This window comes from Ailuropoda melanoleuca, chromosome 4 (genome assembly GCF_002007445.2).
Source record: "Ailuropoda melanoleuca isolate Jingjing chromosome 4, ASM200744v2, whole genome shotgun sequence".
Classification (NCBI taxonomy): domain Eukaryota; kingdom Metazoa; phylum Chordata; class Mammalia; order Carnivora; family Ursidae; genus Ailuropoda; species Ailuropoda melanoleuca.
In genome coordinates, this window is record NC_048221.1 from 80,412,370 (window position 1) to 80,423,636 (window position 11,267).

The 11,267-nt window shown below is 35.8% G+C and overlaps 1 long non-coding RNA gene across 1 annotated transcript in view; it reads left to right on the plus strand.

Annotated features, from left to right (window-relative positions):
- The window catches only part of LOC105242250, a 91,672-nt gene extending 80,996 nt beyond the window's left edge, over nucleotides 1-10,676 (plus strand). The window contains exon 4 of the long non-coding RNA XR_002141380.2: nucleotides 9,895-10,676. This is a non-coding gene — a long non-coding RNA (uncharacterized LOC105242250). The remainder of the gene's footprint in view (nucleotides 1-9,894) is intronic.
- Nucleotides 10,677-11,267: the final 591 nt, after the last annotated feature.

The window sequence follows — 11,267 nt, forward strand, 5'->3', positions numbered from 1 at the left end:
TATTTTCCAAAATCACTTTACTCCAATATCCACGGGCTCCTTGAGATAGTCACACGTATGTTCCTCTAGCCTCGTCAGTGCTCCTCCTCTTTCTCTAACCCTGTTGTACATAAGCCTTCTGTGTTTCCTTTTCTCTTCATTTTTTTCTTAGGTATACTTTTTGCTTTCCCCTTTCCTCTCCTATTTTATACTTTTTCCTAATGTGCATGTTCTGATCCTGCTTTATGGATTTCATCCCTATATGATTTCATCACTCTATCTTAGTTTTCCAGTTTCTTTGCATTACTCTCTTACCTATTTCTTTTCATTGTGTTTTCCGGCAAACATTGTTGTCTTACATCTTCTGTTCCTTAAACACAGCATTTCCTTTCAAAACACAATAATACAATCAATTGTTTGGCAAATAGTACCCATTGAAGTCTATTGCTGGGTGAGGAAAGAGAAATAAAATTAATGAAAAATAATTAGCAACGTGACCCTGGATTTAGACATAGGGTCTTCTTCACCCATAGTGATTAATCCCATTTTCTCAAGTTTAAGCTTTAATTTTCTAACTTGAGAATATTGCAGGTTAGAATAACATGATGAGGACAGGGGTGGCTGGGTGGCTCAGTCGTTAAGCGTTTGCCTTCGGCTCAGGGCCTGTTCCCAGGGTCCTGGAATCGAGCCCAGCATCGGGCTCCCTGCTCTGCTGGGAGCCTGCTTCTTCCTTTCCCACTCCCCCTGCTTGTGTTCCCTCTCTCACTGGCTGTCTCCCTCTCTGTCAAATAAATAAATAAAATCTTAAAAAAAAAAAAAGGAATAACATGATGAGGACAGGTAACCACTTGAAGGTTAAGCGTTTTTCAATTTCTTGCCAAAACAGGAGGGCATGGCAGTCTTATGAGTTGGCTCAGGTTCAGAGACATGCTTCTCATGTTTTTCATGCCTTTATAAAAGAAGTTCAGAGTTGCTCCAGCTCTAACATCTCATATGCCAAGAGTTCTGAATTTATCCCTGTAGGGTACACTGTGGTTAGTACACTATGTGCTTAATGAGTCTCCGGGGATAAAGCTTGACTCTGAACTCCCTCAAATATGAACTATCATTATTTTCCCAATGTAAGTAGATTTACCATAGCTTTGCCATTTGCTTAGTATGTTGCTATGCTGCAGTTTTAACTCCTGAAAGACTGGTGGAGTTTTTGTTTGGTTGCGGTCATTTTAACAAAATCAGATTTGGCCTTTGCAAAATCATTTTGCTTTTAAGAAGTCAGACCTGGTCTTTGAAAATCCTTCGGACCTTTTGTGAGGCTTTTAAGAAAAATATTTTGTGAGAGTCAGGTCCAGTTGTTTTTTCCTTCCTTTTTTAAAAAACTGCCACTATCATGGGAAATCTGGGCAGATGAATCAATTCCCTCTGTTTCAGAGTTAAAGCAATGCAATACATAATGCAAATGGTAGCATTTTGCCTGTGTTAGAATCTTTCTACCATTTTATCCTGCTGCAAATATAAAAACAAATAAAAAATACATTGTTTCCCACTTACCTAAGTGATTCTGGTCACTTCTCTTTGTCACTTGGTTATTCAGAGTGTAATCTCTTTTTCAGTTGTAGAAATGGGATTTTTTCCTTGTGTACTTAATGATAATCAGGTGGGACATTTGCTGCGATACGATGAGGTTTCTATAATTGTGGTGCTTGAGAGATGCTTTTCTGTGAGAATTATGGAATACCATACTGTCTACAGAAAGCTAATGATCAAGATCAATAACTTGAGGCAGGATTTATACTAGATTTTCCTGCTTTCATAGTCTAAAATTTATAGTACACTGGGTCACTGATAATTTTATATATCTACACACACTCACACACACACACATAATGTATATATAAGTATTTGTACATTTTTCCCCGCAGTGTCAAAAGAAATAAAATGTAAATTGTAGTAGGAAGGATTTAAGCTCAAAATAATTTCTTAAATGCTGAAATTGTTAAGGGATTTAGCATTGACTGAGAGTCTACTATGTATCTACACTTTACACATATCCTTTTATTTAATTCTCCTAACTACCACATGAGGGAGGTATTATACTCCTCATTTTACAGATAAAATGGAGACTCAGAGAATTAAAAGTATTTAAGGTGACTGAGATTTGGGAAGCCAGGATTCAATACCAGGTCTGTCTTTCTCCAAGTTTATGTTCTTTTCAGTACAAAAAGAGCTAGGACAGTTTTTGAGTTTTTTACCCCCTGAAAGTTTTTATATTCTTATTCCCAGGATCACCCAAAATTGAGATCTGAAGGTGAAAATAATGGACAGAGAACTCTCCTCAGTGTCAGGAGATCTGGGTTCTAGGGCTATCTCTGGTTTCCACATCTGAAAGTAGACATAGAACTGTTGGCTTTGCTTGGACTTTGTCAGTTGTAAAGCACTGTTTACAGGCAAGGTGCTATTCATGAATAAGAAAATGTCATCCCTGGTTTTCTTGTGGTATAGAAAGCACACAACTTAGGGTTTTCCCACTACCACTCACTTCACTTAATCTTCTACTCTTGGTCAGAGTGGTTATTATTAGAATACACAACGGCTGGGGCGCCTGGGTGGCTCAGTTGTTAGGCGTCTGCCTTTGGCTCAGGGTGTGATCCCAGGGTCCTGGGATCGAGCCCCACATTGGGCTCCCCGCTCCGCTGGGAGCCTGCTCCTTCCTCTCCCACTCCCCCTACTTGTGTTCCCTCCCTTGCTGGCTGTCTCTCTCTCTCTGTCAAATAAGTAAATAAAATCTTTAACAACAACAACAGCAACAAAAGGATATACAACTGCTTGAATGAAGAAGACATGGATAGTCAGGCTAACTCACGTCTGCTGCCTTGCTTACAGTGTCATGGAACTTGTAAAGCATTTGTAAAGTAGAACAAGAAAAAGAATATAAATGGATCCTGTCTTGTGGCAAAAAAGCAAAAAACTTAATAATTTTTTGATTCAATCCAGGATCACAGGTCTTTGCTAGTCAGATCCTAATGAAGTGATCTGGCTCAGACTACTTTTGGCCAGGCAAGGTTACTTTCCTACTTTCTGGGTAAAGCAACAGAGGCTGAGAGGTTATGCAACTTGCCCTAGGTCACAGAGGCATCCTTCTGAGAGGAAAGAGACAGTAGAATCACCTCCGAGTACAATGATCTTCCTCCTGCAAAACACCAAAGCAAGTCTTGGTTTCGGAGGTGTTTCTTTTCTATGGGAGCTCGTAGTTTTTCATTCCGCAGCCAGGGATTGATCTCTTTCCTCACTTTCTAAACCAACCATTGAGTTCAATCTAAAATGATAACTAATACTCTCTGAAGTAAAAGGATCTTATGTAATAGTTCCCTCTAACAGATGCTAAAACATTCACGTTGCATCTGCTGGCTCCTGATCTCCACATCTTGATCATCCAACGTTTGGATAAATCCTCTGGTTTCAGAACCAGGTTGTTCAGCACCTTTTGACAAAACTTCCTTCAGTAGCCTCTATTTTCCACTTCAGGTGTTTAGAGCCTCCTATCTTATTTGTCATTCAATAAACTAAAATGTGCTATGAGAAACAAACTGAGGGCCTCAGAGGGGAGGGGGGTGGGGGAATGGGATAGACCGGTGATGGGTAGTAAGGAGGGCATGTATTGCATGGTGCACTGGGTGTTATACGCCAACTAATGAATCATCGAGCTTTACATCGGAAACCGGGGATGTACTGTATGGTGACTAACATAATATAATAAAAAAACATTAAAGAAAAAACTAAAATGTGAAAAAAAATGACTAGTTTCTGATTCTACTTGGTGTATGTATTTCTATGCACCTCTCCCACACTAACTGTAGCTCTCTGTTGAATGGTCCTCATTACTGCACGTGCTCTACAGCTACTTGTTAGGGAAGCTGTGGAAAGGATCCATGCATCAGATGAAGTCTTGGTTGAGTTTTTGGCCTCTCTCAATCCTGTGAAGCTATGATTTTGTAATAGCAACATTGGTTAGTTGAGAGAAATAGATAACCACTTGCTGGTAATAGTGATCAATGTAGTTAGCTGTTTTATTGATTTATTTTTTGTTAAAAAATTTTAAAACTTTTAATTCCATTATAGTTAACATATAGTGCTAGATTAGTTTCAGGTATACAATATGGTGATTCAACATTTCTATATATTACTCAGTGCTCATCGATGTAAGTATACTCTTAATCCCTTTCACCTATTTCACCTATCCTTCCTTCCATCTACCTCCTCCCTGGTAACTCTTAGTTTATCCTCTATAGTTAAGAGTCTGTTTTTTAGTTTGCCTCAGTTTTTTCTTTGTTCATTTGTTTTGTTTCTTAACTTCCACATATGAGTGAAATCATACTGTATTTATCTTTCTCTGATGGACTTATTTCGCTTAGCCTGTAGTTCCATCCATGTTGTTGCAAATGGCAAAACAAAACAAAACCAAAAAAACAAACAAACAAACAAAGAAAACAAACCACACTTCATCCTTTTTATGGCTGTATAATATTCCTCTGTGTGAGTGTGTGTGTGTGAGTGTGTGTACCATATCTTTTGTACATTTATTTATGGATGGACACCCGGTTGCTCCCATATCTTGGCTATTGTAAATAATGCTGCAGTGAACATGGGGGTGCATATATCTTTCTGAGTTGGTGTTTTAATTTTCTTTGGGTAAATACCCAGTGGTGGAATTATTGGATCATATGATGTTTCTGTTTTTAATTTTTTGAGGAAACTCCATACTGTTTTCCATAATGGCTGTACCAGTTTACCTTCCCCCCAACAGTGCACAAGGGTTCTTTTTTCTCCAATTTCTTGCCAACACTTGTTATTTCTTGTCTTTTTTACTCTAGCCATTCTGACTGGTTTAAGGTGATATCTCATTGTGTTTTTGATTTGCATTTCCTTGGTAAGTAGTGATGTTGAGCATCTTTTCATATGTCTATTGCTCATCTGTATGTCTTCTTTGGGAAAATATCTATTCAGGTCCTCTGCCTATTTTTTAAATGTGGATTATTATTATTATTATTATTATTATTATTATTATTTGGTGTTGATTTGTATAAGTTCTTTAAATATTTTGTATATTAACCCTTTATCAGTTATGTCATTTGCAAATATCTTCTCCCATTCAGTAAGTTGCCCTTTTAGTTTTGTTGATGTAAAAGCTTTCTATTTCAATGTGGTCCCAATAGTTTATTTTTGCTTTTGTTTCCCTTGCCTCAGAAGACATACCTAGAAAAATGTTGCTACAGCCAATGTCAGAGAAGTTACCCCTTGTGCTCTCTTCTAGGATTCTTATGGTTTCAGGCCTCACATTTAGGTCTTTAATCTATTTTATTTTTGTGTATGGCGTGAGAGAGTAGTCCAGTTTCATTCTTTGGAAATGTAGCTGGTTTTCCCAGCATCATTTGTTGAAGAAACTCTCTTTTCTAACCCATGAGCATGGACTCTTTCCATTTGTTTTTGTAGTTTTCAGTTTCTTTCATCAGTGTTACAGTTTTCAGAGTACAGGTCTTTCACCTACTTGGATAAGCTTATTCCTAGGTATCTTATTTTTTGTGTACTATAGTAAATGGGATTTTCTTAACTTCTCTTTCTGCTACTTCATTATTAGGTATAGAAACACTACTGATTTCTGGGTATCAATTTGTATTCTGCAACTTTACTGAATTCATTTATTATTTCCAATAGTTTTTAGGTGTAGTCTTTTGAGTTTTCTATATAAATTATTATGTAATCTGCAAATAGTGACAGTTTAACTTCTTCCTTACCAATATGGATACCTCTTATTCTTTTTCTTGTCGATTGCTGTGGCTAGGACTTCCAATACTATGTTGAATAAAAGTGGTAGGAGTGGACATTCCTGTCTTGTTTCTGATCTTAGAGGAAAAGCTCTTAGTTTTTCACCATTGAGTATGATGTTAGCTGTGGGTTTTTCATATATGGCCTTTATTTTATGAAGTATGTTCCCTCTAAACCAAATTTGTTAAGAGTTTTTATGAATGGATGTTAAATTGTGTCAAATGGTTTTCTGCATCTGGTGAGGTGATCATATGATTTTTATTCTATGCTTTGTTGATGTAGTATATCACATTTATTGATTTGCAAATATTGAAACATCTGTATATCCCCAGAATAAATCCCATCCGTTTGGGTGAATGATTGTTTTGATGTATTGCTGAATGTGGTTTCCTAATATTTTGTTGAGGATTTTTGCATATATGTTCATCAGAGTTATTGGCCTGTAGTTTCCTTCCTTCCTTCCTTCCTTCCTTCCTTCCTTCCTTCCTTCCTTCCTTCCTTCCTTTTTCTTTCTTTCTTTCTTTCTTTCTTTCTTTCTTTCTTTCTTTCTTTCTTTCTTATTGTGTCTTTGTCTGGTTTTGGTATGAGGGTAATGCTGGCCTCATAGAATGTATTTGGAAGCTTTCCTTCCTCTTCTATTTTTTTTGAAACAGTTTGAGAAAAATAGGTATTAACTCTTCTTTAAATGTTTGGTAGAATTTACCTGTGAGGCCATCTGGTCCTGCACTTTGATTTTTTGGTAGTTTTTTGATTACCAAGCCAATTTTGTACTAGTAATTGGTCAGTTCAGATTTTCTATTTCTTCCTGATTCAGTTTTGGAAGATTGTATGTTTCTAGGAATTTATCCATTTCTTCTAGGTGTCTAATTTGTTGCATATAATTTTTCATAATATTCTCTTATAATCCTTTGTATTTCTGTGGTGTCAGTTGTTACTTATTTTTTGTTTCTGATTTTATTTATTTGGCTCCTTTCTATTTTTTCTTGATGAGTCTGGTTAAGGATTTATTAATTTTGTTTATTTTTTTTCGAAGAACTAGCTCTTTGTTTTATTGAGTTTTTTGTCTCTATCTCATTTATTTCTGCTCTGATATTTCCTTCCTTCTACTCACGTTGGGCTTTGTTTGTTTTTCTTTTTCTAGTTCCCTTAAATGTAAGTTTAGATTATTTGAGCTTTTTCTTTTTTTCTTTACATGGGCCTGTATCACTATATATCCTTCTTAGAACTGGTTTTGCTACATTCCAAAAATTTTGGACTGTTGTGTTTTCATTTTCATTTATCTCCATATATTTATTTTTTTTATTTCTTTGTTGACTCATTGGTTGTTCAGTATAGTGTTGTTTAACCTCCATGTGTTTTTTGTTTGCTTGTTTCCTTCTTATGATTGATTTTTAGTTTCACATTGTGGTTGGAAAAGATGCATAGTATGATTTGTCTTCTTTAATTTATTGAGACTTCTTTTGTGGCCTAACATGTGATCTATTCTGGAGAATATTCCATGTGCACTTGAAAAGAATGTGTATTCCGTTGTTTTTGAATGGAATGTTTTGTATATATCTTTTATGTTTACCTGGTCTCATGTGTAATTCAAAAACACTGTTTCCTTATTGATTTTCTGTCTGGATGATCTATCCATTGATGTAAGTGAGTCATTAAAGTCCCCTACTATTATTGTATTACCACCTGTATGTATGTTAATATTTGCTTTATGTATTTAGGTATTCCAATGTTGTGTGCATAGATATTTGCAATTGTTATATCCTTTTGTTGGATTGATCCCTTTATCATTATGTAATGCCCTACTTTGTCCCTTGTTACAGTCCTTGTTTTAAAGTCTATTTTATTTGATAAAAGTATTGCTACTTTTTTCCCATTTTCATTTGCAGGTAAATGTTTTTCCATCCCTTTACTTTCAGTCTGTATATGTTTTTAGGACTGAATTGTGTCTCTCGTAGGCAGCATTTAGATGGGCCATGTTTTTTTATCCACTCCATCACCCTATGTATTTTGATTGGAGCATTTAAGCCTAAATGTGCTCAATTTTTAAATGCCTCATGAAGTTTCAAAGGGGCATTGGGAACTTTGTATCTTCACTATTGTATGTTGGCACAGAGGCCTACGGATGATAGGAATAGGAAAAATTAATTTCATTGTTTGACTCCAACCATTCCATCCTTATTTTCTCATTAACTTCATGGTTTGTTAAGTGTTCTATAATTTGGTTATATAAACTTTTCCTGCAAAGGGCCAGATAAAAAAAATTAAGCCTTTCTGAATCTTCTAAGGTCTCAGTTGCATTGTCTTCTCTTACTTCTCTTTCTCTTCTTTGTCCTCTTCAATCTTCTAAAATTGTGAAAACCATTCTTGGCTTGCAGGCAGTACAAAAACAGGCTGAGGCCACATTCAGCTCAGAGTCCATTGATTGCAAACTCCTGGACTATATCTTAGCTTTTATTTGTTTGTTTTTAAACATCTCCTTTTAACAGATAGGTTGCTTGCATTTTCACTAGGTCGACCAATGCTATAGTTAAAAATCCTGCTTGTTTCTTTGTTCATGTGTGACAACAGAATCCTAGAAGTGGAATTAATCACTAAAGTGTATTTGCGTTTAGTTCTTAGACAGATATTGCCAAATTACCCTCTGTAAATGTATCATTTACACTTCCAGTGATAGTGTATGAGAGTGCTACTCCCTATACCTTTGTAAAAACTTGATATTATCAAACTTTAAAATTTTTGCCCATTGGATGGGTAAAAAATGGTGTCTCACCTTTAAAAATAATATTTTCCTCATTCCTAGTTTTCATATATTTATTAGACATTTAGATACATTTTCTGTGAATTTCGTATTAGTTTGCCTTTTTGTTTTTTTGTTATTAATTTGTAGGAGTTCTCATTAATCTTTCCTCGGCTTTATATGTTGCAAAATTTCCAATTAGTTTGTCACTTGTCTTTTAACACTGCTTAAAAAGTTTCATATTTATATTTTAGGCAAACTAAAACTTTTACTTTGTGAATTCTGGGGGTGTTATGTCTTGTTTTAGATGCCTTCACTCTCAAGTTAGAAGTATGTCCTTTTAAATAGTGTGCTTTACTAAATTTCCATCCAAATTTGAAAATAAGGTTTATAAGGAAAATAATGGTTTCTCTCTAACATGTTACATGATTTTTTGTCTTAATTGTCAGGCAACAGCTAAATCTGTGGCTCAAGTGTGGTAACTATCCTACTCCTTATGCTATGCAATACTTACTGCAAGCTGTCAATGCTAAAATGGTAGCTATACACCTGAAAACTGAGGCTGGGTATAACCTGGGCAAGTTTGAAAGACTAGTGCCTGAATAGAATTCGAAGGCAGACAAATAAGTTATTAGGAGACCTCAAATATGAGTGGGACATCTTTGAGAATCTGAATTTGTGAGACAAATTTGATCAGCAGTATCGCAGTGTTGGTCAGGAAACAAAGCTTGGAAATGGGAACAGATGCACAGAATCTGGGGGAATCCATTGCCACAGTTTCTGATCCTGTGAGCTTACAACTTCTGCAGGCTCCTTTACTAGCAATTCTGAAATCCAGAAACCTCTAAAGAGCAAGACTTTAAAAAAAATTATTATTGAAATCTGACCTAAATTGATGTGAGTCTATATTGAAAGTCTTTATCCCACTTAGTTTGAAAATGCATACGTTTTGTTGCGTCAATAACAATGTAGTTGATTTTAAGTTATTCTGGAGGGTAATGTGTAATATGTGGTATGTGTGCCTCCTTATCTCCTTACCTTCCTGAAATCCAAAAAATTCTGTATTCTGAAACATATCCAGCCTCAAGGGTTTCTATTAAGGGATCGTGGACTTGTAATAAATATATTACCTGAAGGCCCCAGGTGGAATCAGCTTTCTTCTTGCCTCTTTATGGCTTTGGTTTCACTTTCTAAGATTATTTTTAATAATCCTGTTGCATAGGTCTTTTTACTATATGCTTTCAATTTATTTTTCATGATAGGGATATGGAAGATAGTCTCCAAAAGAACCCACAATAATCCTTGCCCTTGTATGATTTCCCCCTATATTAACTCAGATCCGCTCTGTTTATGCATAGAGAATATGGTGATGTGTGAGTTCTGAGGCTACGCCATAAAAGACATTTCAGCTTCTGCCTTGGTTTCTTGGATCCTCGGTTCTAGTGGAAGACAGTTGCCATGACATGAAGACATACGAGGAGCCACAAAAGAGGCGCAAATGAAAGGAACCAACTTGCCAACCATGTGAGTGACACACCTTGGAAGTGACTTCTCCAGCCCCAGTTAAGCCTGTAGATGACTGCAGCCTTGGTCAACACCTCCACTGGAACCTCATGAGACAGAGTCACAACTGCCCAACCAAGCTTCTCCCATATACACGGCCCATAGAAACTGCAAGAATAATAAATAATTGTTCTTTTTTAACTGCTAAGTTTTTGAGTGATTTGTTATGCAGAAATAATCACTAATGCAATGAATGCCAACCAATGAATAATTAATTAATTCTAAAACATCTACTGTTTGGAAGTTGTTTTCTGCAGGGCCTCACACCAACGAATAGATTTAATGTGGTATTTGATCCCTGATTACATTTCCTGCATAATCGTTTATAGTCAAAATCTGGGATTTTATCGTTTATCATACATAGTATTTAAATTTTTTCCCACTCTTCTTTCTTTTTTCCCATTTGACAGAACTGCTGATATAATTTATTTTCATGAAACTCCTTATTGTGCGACTATTCTGATTCTGGTCAAGAAATAGTTTTGCATCAGTGACCTATTGCTATGTAACAAACCACTCAAAAACTCAGTATTTTAAAACAATGACAATTTACAGATGGTCCCCTTATAAATGATTTGACTTAAGGTTTTTTTTTTTTTTTTTTTTTTTTTTTTTTTTTTTTTTACTTTACAATGGTATGATAGCAATATGCATTTGGTAGAAACCGTGCTTTGAATTTTGAACTTTGATTTTTTTCCTGAGCTAATGATATGTGGTATGATATTCTTGTGATGCTGGGCAGTGGCAGCCAGCCATGGCTCCCCATCAGTAAACAGGATCATGAGGGTAAATGACCAATACTTACAACCTTTCTGTACCCATACAACTCTTCCATTTTTCATTTTCAGTCTAGTATTAGATAAATTACATGAAATATTCAACACTTTATTATAAAATAGGCTTCATGTTAAATGAGTTTGTCCAACTGTAGGCTAACGTAATTGTTCTGAGAGTGTTTTAGGTAAGTTAGGCTAAGCTAGGATGTTTGGTAGGTTAGGTGTGTTAAATGCATTTTTGATTTACAATACTTTCAACTTACGATAGTTTTATTGGGAGTAACTCTATTGTAAGTTGAAGAAGATATGTACTATTTCTCATGGTTCTGTGGGTTGGCGGGGCAGTTCCTCCGCTCTTCTTGGCCAGACTTCCTCATGGAGCTTCATTCATC